This window comes from Malurus melanocephalus, unplaced genomic scaffold (assembly GCF_030028575.1).
Source record: "Malurus melanocephalus ecotype Western Australia unplaced genomic scaffold, MMel_1.1 scaffold_438, whole genome shotgun sequence".
Lineage (NCBI taxonomy): Eukaryota > Metazoa > Chordata > Aves > Passeriformes > Maluridae > Malurus > Malurus melanocephalus.
In genome coordinates this window covers 126,254-138,632 of record NW_026623670.1, presented here as the reverse complement: position 1 = coordinate 138,632, position 12,379 = coordinate 126,254, and the positions used below count along the sequence as shown (strand labels likewise).

General features: G+C 47.9%; 1 protein-coding gene across 1 annotated transcript in view; it reads left to right on the top strand.

The window, feature by feature from the left end:
• The first annotated feature begins 418 nt into the window (after positions 1 to 418).
• PDZD2 (PDZ domain containing 2) overlaps positions 419 to 12,379 on the top strand; it is a 133,780-nt gene continuing 121,819 nt past the window's right edge. The window contains exon 1 of the mRNA XM_057380160.1: positions 419 to 505. The gene's annotated coding sequence lies outside the window, so the exon portion shown is untranslated. The remainder of the gene's footprint in view (positions 506 to 12,379) is intronic.

Below are 12,379 nucleotides of genomic sequence, written 5' to 3'. Positions count from 1 at the left end.
GAACTTTATTTAAAAATAGAAAGAATCGGTTTAGATTTGGTGGGGTGGGGGGTGGGGAAGGGTAATTCACTGTTCATTTAAATCATCCCTGGAACTAGCACTGCCCGCTGAGCGAGAACCGAAGATAAAAGCGATACAAGGAAAACGTTTAAAGGACTTGAAAAAATCCCGATGTGCCCGAAAACATTGAAACCCTGTCAGAGAACAAGGCGTGCTCGGCGGGGGCCGCAGATGCCAGGCAGCTCCTGCAGCGCGGTCCGTGCCCCAGGTGTCCCGCGGAGCGAGGGARGGAGGGAGGGAGGAAGGGAGGGAGGGGAGCCCCGCCCGGCACCGCCCGCCCAGGGCCGCCCCTCCCGGGATCCCCGCGCTCCCGCCCCGCCGGGGCCGCCCCCGCTGCTCCGCTCCGCTCCGCGGGCCGGGCCGGGATCAGCAGGCGGCGAGAGCGGCTCCGGGCCGGTGAGCCCGCCCCGGGCAGGTGTCGGGGCGCCGGGCCCCCGTCCCGCAGGTGAGTGGGGAGCGGGCGCGGCTGCGGGCGGGGGCGGCGGGGCCGGGGCTGCCCCTCCGGCGGCTTCGCTCCCGCGGGGCTGGGCAGGGCTGGGCTGGGCAGGGCTGGGCGCTCCCCCCGCGCTGCCGCAGCGGGACGCGGGGGCTGCATCGCCCGGCGCTCGCTCTGGTCATCCCGCCCCGCCATCGGCACCGGGGGTTTCCGTGCCCGGCGGACGGTGAGGGGCAGCCCCCTCGCCTTTGCCAGYGGGGCTGCATCTCCCGGAGATGGTGGGTGCCTCCCCCAGCTCCCTGGAGGTTCCGTGTCCTGCAGGAGGGCAGGGTGCATCTCCCCAGCCCGGGGCTGAGGCTCTTCATCTTACCCAGAGTTGTTTGTGCGGGGCAACAGCCCCTCCTCCATGTGTCAGTGAGGTGCCTCCCCCATGATCCCTGAGCTCCATCCCCAGGGGGGCTGAGGGTCGCATGTCCTCTGGAGGGGCTCAGGGGGATGCGTACCCCATCATCTTGGGCTGGTGGGTTGCAGGAGTTCGTGCCCAGGGGCCACTGGGGTCCATCGCTCTGTAGGTCAATGGGGCAGATGTTCTTAGGGTCCGTCCTGCCAGGCATGGGGGGTTTCGTTCCTCTGGAGATCAGTRGGCCATTTCCCCGATTTGGGGGTGCTTGCGGGGTCTCTGACCAGCCCTTGCCCTGCTGATCCCGGCGTGCCTGCCTGGAGGGCGAGGGGCAGCTCCATCGCCCGCTGTGACACTGTGTCCTGTGTCCCCGCCGTGGATTAGGTCATGTTGTGACAGTGCCTGTTCCTGTCTTGCGGTGCAGCAGGACCCGGGGATATGAGGAAGAGGGGCTGCCGCTGCAGAAAAAACAGCAACCAACCCCCCCTTCCCCGTACTCAGCGGTTTAATAAAATCAGACAGCATGAAGCATGTGGCCGATTTCCCTTCCCCCCTAATCATCAGAAGGTAGTTCTCTGTGTCATTGAATACTCCTGTTCGCACAAAACGGGCTGCGATTTATGCGGTGTTGTGAGCCCGGGAGCAGTTGTGGATGAGATACGCAAGAGGAAAACATCAAGAGCTGACCTCAGACTCTGAAGTTAACTGTGCTGCCTCTCCTTCGAGTGGCCTGGGGTACTCTATCAAACCTGTCTCAGTTTGTAACTATCCGACCGCTCCRCGTGGCTGTAAAAAGCTCTGATGCCCCTTGGAAGGTGCCATAAAGCTGTAAATGGCCTTAATATAGCCCATCCCGTTAACCTCAGTGCTTTCCCTCGGTAYCCTTTTAATGCTCGTGAATTTCTCTCAACGGGCTGTCAAATCTTCTCTTCTTCTGGCTGGGAGAGAGCGCGGTGGAGCCTTGGGAGAGGAATCGTCTCAGAAGTGCCTTCACTCCCTGGTCTCTGAGGGTTGTGGGAGTTTGCGGGGGATGGACACAAGATGCAGGTGCGCTCTGACCAGTGCAGTGGCAACCGATTCAAACACGGTCCCTGTGTCAGCCCTTCTTTCTTGGTGGACACATCAGGGCTTGGGCTTCGTKTTACCCCTGGCAGAGGGGCAGCCAGAGTGGCTGTGAGCAGGTGTTATCAGAGCGCTCAACCTCTCCAGTCTAAATTCCTCTGTCTTCATTTTAAAGCGAACTGCGGTGCTTGTACACCCTATGCAACTCTTACTTTCACGTCCAGGATGCATGCCCTTGCAAATGTTGTGCTAATCTCTTGGGATGACTCACAAACTTTTGTAGAGTGCCTTCTCCCTCCCTTCCACGGGTCTTTGCACTCGACAAATTATCTTCTGGGTAGMCAAAGCTCACAGCGCGTGGAAGAATAGCCTGTGATATTACTGAGTTAATAATTTTCAGAAAAACAAAATGCCTGAATGCAAATAGAATGGAAAATGTGTCTTTGAAGTATTTTTTCCTTTAAAATTATTCAGTGCCTAGCCTGAAGGAAACCTATTTTTTTAAACTTTTATAAAACTCACGAACAACATTTTACAGGAGAAGGAGTGAGAAGGATTTATTTTTTTCTTCCTTTTTTTTTTATTTTTTATTTTTTCTTTTTGTTTTGGGTTTTGTTTGTTTGTTTAAAAGTACTTCAGTTTTTGTGACATGAGGTCTTTTCGTGATTTCTTTGAAATGTTGACAGTGGAGTGCTAGTCTAAAAAACTTGACGTGTGAGTAGACATTTAGTCTGGTTTACCAGATCCTGAGCTGGCAAAGGCAGCTGCCAGCAGCTCTGCCAGGGGCACAGCAGGGCTGGCTCCAGCCAGGGATGCTCATGACTCCCAGGGCAGAAATCGAGACACTGACTCTTCTCGAATGAGTTGAAGTAGGGAGAGAAGGTCAGAGTCCAAGTGGTATTGCAAAGGATTTCCTAGGAATGCAGAGAGCTGCAGCTATCTACAACAACAGGGGTTGTTTGGCAATGCTGCTGACATCAAGCCTTGATGTTGTAAGGGTCAAATTTATAAGGTGTTGCATGTCTTCATGGTATTGCCATGGGTGTTTTGCTAGCTTTTCAGTAGCTTTGTGAAATGGGAAACATCTCTGAGTAGGATTTTGGCTGGGTACAGGAGTGYGTGCTTGTGTTGGGAGGTAGGGAAGGCTTTAATATAAGGTCCATCTGCCTTAGCTCATCTGCACAAGCATTGGGAAATGCTTCCTGCCTTTAAAATCCAAGTCATGACATCTGTRGAAAAAMWMYTTTTTTTTTTTAAGATTACAGTTCTTGTACACAGCACACTCTGTCTCCTGAAAGGACAGTTGAGCTGCCCTAAAAGAAAAGCTCTGGGTTTCTCCAAAGTAATATGTAAAAAGGTCTCATAATGCAGGCACATTTCTAAACTCTTCTGAATATTATTGCTAAAAGTAGCTTCTTTACTGTGTTTGTACACATTTCTATATTGACTAATACTTCTGAATATTATTGTCTCCAGTATAGGACTTGTTCTCTTGCTAGTTTTCCTGCAGGTGCTCGTTGGTGCTCTACACAACATTCTTACCTGAAATGGGTTCAAACCGCTAATTGACACCATTAGACAAATGCAAATTTTTTTTTTTTTTTTTTTTTTTTTAAAAAGGAGTTTTAACTGGGCAATGTTAAGTCAGGAAACACAGAGACTGAGGCTCCAACAGCAATATTAACTTGGCTGCAATACACATCCTGTAAGCTCTTTTATGACATACACCTCATAATGTAAACAGGAATAAGCATGTAGATTAATGTATGCAGAAAAGGAGTAGAAAAGAGTATTTTTCTGGATTTGTCCCCCTTGTCCCTGTGGCAGCTGGGTCTTGCACAGAGCCTGGGAAAGCCTGGCACTGCCTAACACCACCCTGGGCAGAGCRTCCAGCACCGACTCAGGCGTACCCGACTGCTGATGGAGTGGAAATAGCAGCAGCAAATGAGTAATTTGGGTTTTGTTTCTGTCAAAACAATACCAGGGTAATGAGCTGCATTTTGTTCCTTAAGGCCTGTGAGTTGTAGCATGCAGGATCCTCGAGCTTTCCCTCTTGTGTTACTCCCCACTGGCGTGTCTGGCCCTGCTGAGGCTGCTGCGGTTGTAATGAAGTGCAGAGGCTTCGCTTGGTGAGTCTCAGCTTTCTGCTTGCATTACCCATGTGTTACAGCAACAGCTCTCCCGGCTAATTTTAACTAGATCATGTACAAAAGTCATTAAATGAATATTGTACTTTAATACGGATCTGCAATGGACCAAGCAGTATTGCTCTTTCTATTATGTTGTCTTAATTAAAAACTGTTATTAATATATTTCACCGAATTGATAAATTTAGCCTGAAGGTCAAATAGTCTAATCTGACCTTCACCATGTCACAAGACATTATATCTTGTGCAGTTACCACCGCTCTGAGCTGGAGATTTGCATGCGATGTGGTGTCATCTAGGGCAGAGCCTGTGGTCCTTCAGCATCAGCTTCCAGCAATGACAAAGGTGGTCTGGGTGAATAAAATTAATTTATGGGTACTCTCCAGGAGAAAATAATTATCCTTTTTCTGTCCAAAAAGGGGTCTTAATCTCGTATCAGCACGCTGATATTGCTGCCTTGCTGTGACATTTTAAAAGCTCTGCAAGGGAGGTGGGTGCAGCTCTAACACTGCAATCTAATACTTCTGCTGTTKTACCTGCCTAATGGCATCTCCTCTTCAGTGCAGCCTCCCAAGGATGCTGCTAGAGCACTCCTGTAAGCCATGCTGTTGTGCTTTAATTCTGTTATTGTTTGATCTGGCCAGTATTTTTTCACTTTTTCTGCAGTGTTAATTTGCAAACAGGGTTAGTTTATCTGGGTGGGTTACAGCGCTGARTGTGTGCACTTAATCTAGATTTCTCTCTAAATGGAACTGTACTAAAGTAATTGGGTAATGCTTTGAAATTATAGTAAGGCTGCTTTTGGTAATTGGTTTTCCCCTCCCCAAATAACTGTTATTATTTATTAAAATTAGCATGACTCACACAGAATGGTTCAAATCAAACAGTGTCTGGATCCTACTGGGTTTTGGTTCTGGCCATTTCTGCTGCCCCACTGCTTTGGGGTCCCACTGTGGTGGAYGGCCAGCTGTCCCCTGTCAGCTCTCACAACTGGAATGGTACCTGTCAGGATTTGTGCTGGGGGACTTGTCAGAGAAAACAGCATTGAAAAATGAGAAAACCATGGAAAATGGTCTCTTAACTACATTAAAGACTTATAAAACTTCTGTCATTCTGCAAAAAAACCCTGTAATTTTTACACAGTGGAGCCATCCTCCCTGACTCAGGCCGGGAAAAAGACCTATTCAATGTTACATTTTAATCATATACAGCACAAAGACTTTTGCTGTGCTGTTTAAAATCCAGCTTTCTTTCAGGCTGTGTTCTGCTGGGATGTTTTCATCCAAACCGGACTGCTGAGGCTGACAGGAACAGTCTGAAAAAGCAGCTCTAACCTTCCTTCCTGACACTTCAATAGTGACACCCACTGTGTGAAACTAGGGCATAAATGCATTAACACTTGTCACCGGGAAGAAAATCCTCTCCATGATGGGAACCAGAAGAGAGTGATTCCTAGATTCATGATACAAATTGGTTCATTATTTATTTCAATCAAAGTCTGTAGGTGCTGCTACAATGAAAAATTAAAGTGCACTTTACAGAATACATGTGAGCTGACACCCTGCCAAACCCAAAGCCTTCCTGACCTACAAAACCAAGGAGAGCTTTGATGCTCGCTCCACTCTTTGCAAAGTCTCAGACAAACAGGCTTTGTCCAGAATTTTGACAGAGGTAGGACCTCCTGAAACAGATGCCAAACCCACTGTGCTCACTGTTGCCTTCCAGGGAAAACATCCTGCTTTTTCTCCCGGTGTTATAGATCTGCACAAGAGCAGCCCAGCTGCTTGGTCTTCTGTAAACACTTTAGACTTCACTAGGTATCCTCTGACCCGTGCCACCATCCTGTTGCATGYTGTCTGTAAGTTCAGCGATGCTCTCATCTTCCCAGATGGGTCAGAGACAGCTTGTTTCCTGCTGGAGCAAGGYTTTTCCACTCCTCCAGCTGTATGCAAATACAACACTTGTATAAATCAGTAATTGTGATCTGACTGAAGAATCATTGCTGCTTMTCTCTCTGCTTACTGGGCAAAAGCAGCCCAGCAGTGTGGGGAAAGTCTGGCTTTAATACTGAGCTGTGTTTTGCTGGATGTGCTGATCCCAGTACCACAGGATGGCCTGGGTTGGAAGGAACCTTAAAGCTCGTGTAATTCCACCCCACCTGCCATGGATGGGGACATCCTTCACCAGATCAGTTTGATCCCAGCTCCATCCAACCCAGGCTTGGACACAGCTTCCCTGCACAGCCTGTTCTAGTGCCTTGTCAACCTCACAGTAAAGASTGAGTTTGAAACTTTCAGTTTGAAGCCATTCCCTCTTGTCTTGTCAGTACAAGCTGTAAAAGTTGTAAAAAGCCCCTCTCCATCTTTCCTGCAGGCTCCCTTCAGGTACTGAAAAGCCACTATTAGGTCTCACCACAAAGCCTTTTTTTTTCCAAGGCTGAATTCCAATTCTACCTTTATCATAGGAGAGATCCTCCATCCCCCTGATCATTGTGGTGTCCCTCCTCTGTTCTGGCTCCAGCAGGTCCCTGTCCCTCCTGTGCAGGGTCCCCAGGGCTGGATGCTCCAGGTGGGTCTCAGCAGAGCGGAGCAGAGGGGCAGAATCCCCTCCCTCCCCTGCTGCCCACGGTGCTCTGGGTGCAGCCCAGGACACRTTTGGCTCTCTGGGCTGTGAGTGCCATGGCCGGGGCATGTCCAGCCTCTCACCCCCAGCACCCCCGAGTCCTTCGGGGCAGGGCTGCTCTCGGTCTGTTCGTGCCCAGCCTGGGCTGATCCCGGGGGCTGCCCTGACCCAGGGGCACCTCCAGARCTTGGCCTTGTTAAAATTCATGAGATTCCCATGGGCCACTCCTTGAGCTTGTCCAGGTCCCTCTGGATGGCATCCTGTCCTTCAGGTGTRTCAACACCACTCAGTTTGATGTCATCTTAAAACCTGCTGAGGGTGCAGTTGATCTCTTTGTCTGTGTCATTAATGAAGATATTAAATCACACTGGTCCCAGTACAGACCCCTGAGGGACAACACTCATCACTGATGCCCATCAGGACTCTGAGCCACTGACCATTACTCTCTGGATGCAACCTTCTAACCAGTTTCTTATCYATCTAACAGCCCACTTATCAATCAMTTTCTCTYCAATTTAAAGARAAGGAAGTTGTGTGGGATCATGTCAAAGACTTTTAAAAGTCCAGATAAATGACATCTGTAGCTCTTTCCTTGCCCAGTGACGTGGTCTGTGCACCACAGAAGGTCACTAGTTGGGTCAGGCAGGACTCACCCTTGGTGAAGCTGTGCTGGTTGTCCTGAATCACCTCCCTGTCTCCATGTGCCTTAGCAGAGCTTCTAGCAGTATCTGTTCCATGATCTTTCCAGATGCTGAGGGGAGGCTGACAGGTAATTCCCAGGGTCCTCTTTTCCACCCTTTTTWAAGATGGGKACAATRTTTCCCTTTTTCCAGTCCTCTGGGATTTCACCTGACTGCCATGACTTTTCAAATACCATGGGGAGTGTCTTGCAAACTGCATCAGCCAATTCTCTCAGGACTCTGGRATRCATCTTGCTGGGTCCTGATCTGTTTGGGGTATTATTTCTCAATGCAAAGATCAAAAAGAGACTTCAGAGTCCACGGGTTCTGAGAAAGCTTCTGTCCAAAGTCTGTAGCAAAGCACAAACCCCAAAGGCTTTGCTTACTTAATGCCACCCTAAYGCTCTGATGCACACGGTGCAGCTCCTTTGTGTCCCCTGTGCTGGGGAGGAGGTGGATGGGACCCCTGGCAGCCACCTCTGCTCACTGGCATGCCTGGCTCTCAGCCCGTCAGCTTTAATTCGGGCTGGCAGGAGCTTGGATGGCAACTGACCTCATGTTAAAGACTAAAGTCTCATCTGAACCCAGTTCCCTTCATGAAGGATTTCAGATGACAAGTGGGACAGGTATTAAACTTTAACCAGCTGTTCATCTTTAAAATATTAATCCTGTACTTAYGCTTTTACCTGTTCTCCCAGTGTGCCTGGGTTGGAAGGACTTTCACAAGTGATGAGTGCCTATCTYGTGGTAATCCCTGATCTGCAGTGCCACTTTCCAGTTTTCAAGCCCTTCTCTCAGATGTTTCTGCTGGAAACGTGCTCACCATGTTTCTCTGGGAACACAGATATGCTGAATTTCGGCCAGCTTTCAGTTTTCCACCCAGCATCTCAGCAGCAAAGATTATATTCCTTTTCCTGACCCTTTATTCTTCTGTACCACTGAGCAACCTTCCTCTGTGTGGGCTGTATTTGGGTCCTGCACTTCTTGGAGGTGAGGAGCTGAGCAGAGAAATGTCTTCATTGCTCTGATGGGGCTTGGGCTGTGAGATGACATGTGGCACATCCTATTCCTGCAGAACTCCATCTCCCACCTCTTGTGGAGTARAAGACATCCTCCTCTTTATCTTCTGAATAAAGCTACAAGCGTTTCTGTATGGGAAATCTGTCCTGTAGCTCAGCTGGAAATAACTAAGTGCAGCAAACAAATGAGTGGCCCCGTTCCAAAAGGCGCAGTTATTCCTGCTGCTGGGCTGTGGCTGCTGAGAGGTGTGGGGCTCCGGGGAGTGGGGTGTGATGGGCTCAGCTTGGCCTGCAGCCTTGTCTTTCCAGCCACATCCACATGCTCATCAGAGGATTTAAACCTCTCTGCAGTGAGTAGTCCGAAGTGGGTGAATCACAGCTCCTGAATGTGCAGGGTGTAAAGGACCTGCTGGGTCAACCTGTGCTTTGCTTTCAGGAGGATCCTTCTTAATTAAAGCACGACTTGTGATTGCAGGATGTCTCATTTGGGTCGTTGAAGAAATTGCCCTCCTCTCTGTGAGACGTGAAAGTGTATTTACTAATGTGCCTGTAAATGTCTCAGCTGTGAGGTTGTTTACTGCCCTATTGTAATGCAAATCTTTGTGGTTATGTTTGCATTGATCACACAGACAGTGCACACAAATTTCATTTCTTGCGGTATTTAGGCTTGCTATTTTTTTCCCTTCCTGCTGTATCTGTTCTGTTAGACACTTTATAATAGAAATCGCTTGAAGTGTAATTGCCTGTCACTCAAGTGCCATTTTACAACATAGAGCTRTATCAATTAAAAGATTCTTCCTCCTCCAATTAATTTTGATTCTTGGGGGTAGATAGCATTGTTGTAGGCAGAACATTCCCCTAAATCATTTGGTACTTTGTACATTTATTTACTTTTAAATGTGTTCTATGTGAAAGGTAATGGCCTGCAGTTACRGCTGCAGAAAAGAACATTCATGGTCAGAATCTTCTGGCTGGCTGTGGATGCAGCCTGACTGCTCCAGCCTGAGAGATGTGGAATCACTGGTTGTACTTGGCCAAAGAGGGGGCAGCTGCCCTCTTTTCATGTGCATCTTGCATGGTGAGGTAGGGAGAGGTTTATGCATCACAGCTGCAAGTTTCCTAAATGAACTAYTTTTTCAAGTTTGTCAGTCTGAAGACCAATATGTCGTACATGACTCCTTTGTGGATTTGGGCAAGCATCAGAAGTGGTAGTTCAGCTTGAGAAACACCAGGAAACTCTTTAGAAATGATACTTCTTGTGAGTGGTCTTCTAATGGGATCACTTTTCGGTGAATACAGAGGGTTTGGGAAAATGGAAGCCTTGACTGGAGATAACCTGCTTTGAGATTAATGATTTTATCTGTAGCCTTTTARTACCTGCTGTAGATGGGATGATAGCTCAGGGGTAACCTCTCTGATGGGAGGCAGGAACTGTTGCTGTTTGGAAGGTATGATASCACAACTTTTAGTGTCTCTCTTCAGTGTTCATTGGATAATCCTGTCTTGTGGTAAGAGATGGCCTTGRATTTGATGGAGCTTGGATTAGGTGCCAATTGATTTAGGTACCTWATCTAAAATGAGTGCAGCTATCAGTCTGAGTCATGTAAGTACACAAAGAAATAGATTTTGAACTTTATGTGCTATTAGATATTTAAGACAGTGCACATTACTTTAGCTACTGGCAATGATGCTGCCATGGGCTCATACATGTAGGGAACTGCCTTTTGTTTTTTGTAGGTAGGGAGGTGGCTGTTCCAAAAGCTACTCCAAGCTGCTAAAACTGATTGCATATTAGCTTTTATGTGTAACGAACTGTTAGTCTTTCAAAACTGAACTCAAGGTTTTCTGTGGAAGACCTAACACTTGCCTTAAAATCACCTGGTTTCATTTTGGTCTGTAATAGGCTGGAGTTTGCCTGGCTGCACTGGGTGGTGAAAGCARTTGGTGTTTCAAGGCCACTGTGTAGGCTCTGAGTGTCAATGTGTTTGTAGGCTGTGTTAAGAGTAAATATCCCGTATTTGGGGAGGGAAAAAATAGAGATAAATTGGAGCCCGTTCCTGTTAAAGCCAGAGCAAAGCTGGAACAAAACCCCATGTGTTTTACAATAGTCCATTTCTTTCAGCTCCCACTTTATTTCACGATACTGTTGGCACTGCAGGGACAGTTTGCTCTTCCTTTACTGCACTCAGAAACTTTCTGTTTGCTGGGAGGTGCCCTTGGCAGTTTGCATTGAGGAGMAAACTGTGATTTCAGTTTGAATGAACACAGCTTCTCTTAAATAAGAACTTGCTCAAATAAAGTCAGGTGAAAAGCCAACTAAGCGTCTTTATGGAGGAGCTTCCAGTTTATACATGACCTGGCAGGGATGTGCACAGGCTTGCCAGGATTTCAGAGAGGTGACCCTTTACAACCATGTCCCTGTCTCCTTGTCGAAGCTGTCCTGCTCAGGAAGGAGCAGGTTCTCAGTTTCCCTTAAATCTGGCCAAATTTTGATGGGATAGTGAGAAAAGTGGCCTATCTTGTGTTGGTACAAAGTGAATGCAGATTTTTTCAGASACCTGCTTGTTTCAGTGAAGAGTGTGTAGGAATAGTCCTGTCTGGTACATTGGGAAATACAAATAAACTATTCAGAACATAAGTAGCTGCTTGTTCTGGCTGCAGCCATGCTTTCTGCTGGCTGCCTGGTGGATCAGATATAAACTGCTCTTCAGTCCAGGCCACTGTCCGAAGTGACTTCCTGGAAGAGTTGTGTGTCCATGGGTAACAGGCACAAACCTGGAAGAATAAATCCTCTCCCTGTGCTAGCAGTGTTCTTGCAGCCTATTGCTCTGCATTGCAGGAGCCCAAACTGCTATCCAACATATGAGTTCCACCTGCTGCTTAGTTTTCCTGATCACTTTGGTATTTGTAATCCCCACATTAYGGTCCTGTTGCGATGAAGAAAGGCAAAACAGGCAGGAAACCCTGATTATGTGCTTGAGAAACAATTAAATGGTGTTGAAAATGCTGCCAAAACATGAAAAGCAAAGCGAAAGGACAAATCTGGGGAAAAAAAAATTATTTGCTGTTTCTTACATTGTGTGTATTAGTAATGGATGGAAAATTATTTCAGACAAAGCTGTGAATTTTGTTTGCCTTTCTGAAAACACTAATTTTGTTTTTTTAAAGCTTCCCTGTGAGTATTACGGCCAACCTAATTTCACAGCTAGATGTATTCATCTCAGTTAAATGCAATGGACAAAATCTACAAAACCCAACTGCTTAACATTATAAGCAGCTTGCATAAACATGAATTATTAAGGTCACAAAAGCTCCTAGAAACCAGCCGAAATGAGTGCACTGTTGCATTTMTTTTTTCAAAACACGCATTAATTAATAAGGGGCTTAGCGCCCAGACTGTTTTCACCCCCCCTCCCTCCATCAGATTTCACTTTCATCAAGTGGAGGGGAAAGTGTCACTTCTCTCTCTTYCTCCTCCCTTTTGTTTGGCTGGAGCACGGGAAGGTGCCAGACTTCATCCTTCACAAGCCGATCATTCACAGCTGTGACACCCTAAAACGCTCAGGCGGGTTGTGTTGGGGYTGTTACAACAGCACGGCCAGGGGTTTAATGCCTTCTTGGACAGAATAGGAGCAGGAGCCTGAAGTCAGGTTGCCAGGAGCTTGAGAGCAGTGACATCCACCTGTTGAGGGAGTGCAGAGAGGGCAGGGTGCTCACAGGAGAAATGTGGAAGAGAAGAAGGCAGTGAGTGGAATGTGGTGGTAGCGAGAGGTCCTGTCCTCTCTGGGGGAGCCACATGCCCTGGGTGGTGTTGGTGTGGGCATTGTGTCCTATGCTGGTACCCTCCCTGTGTCCTGTGCTGGTCCCCTCCCTGTGTCCTGTGCTGGTCCCCTCCCCGTGTCCTGTGCTGGTCCCCTCCCTGTGTCCTGTGCTGGTCCCCTCCCCATGCTGGG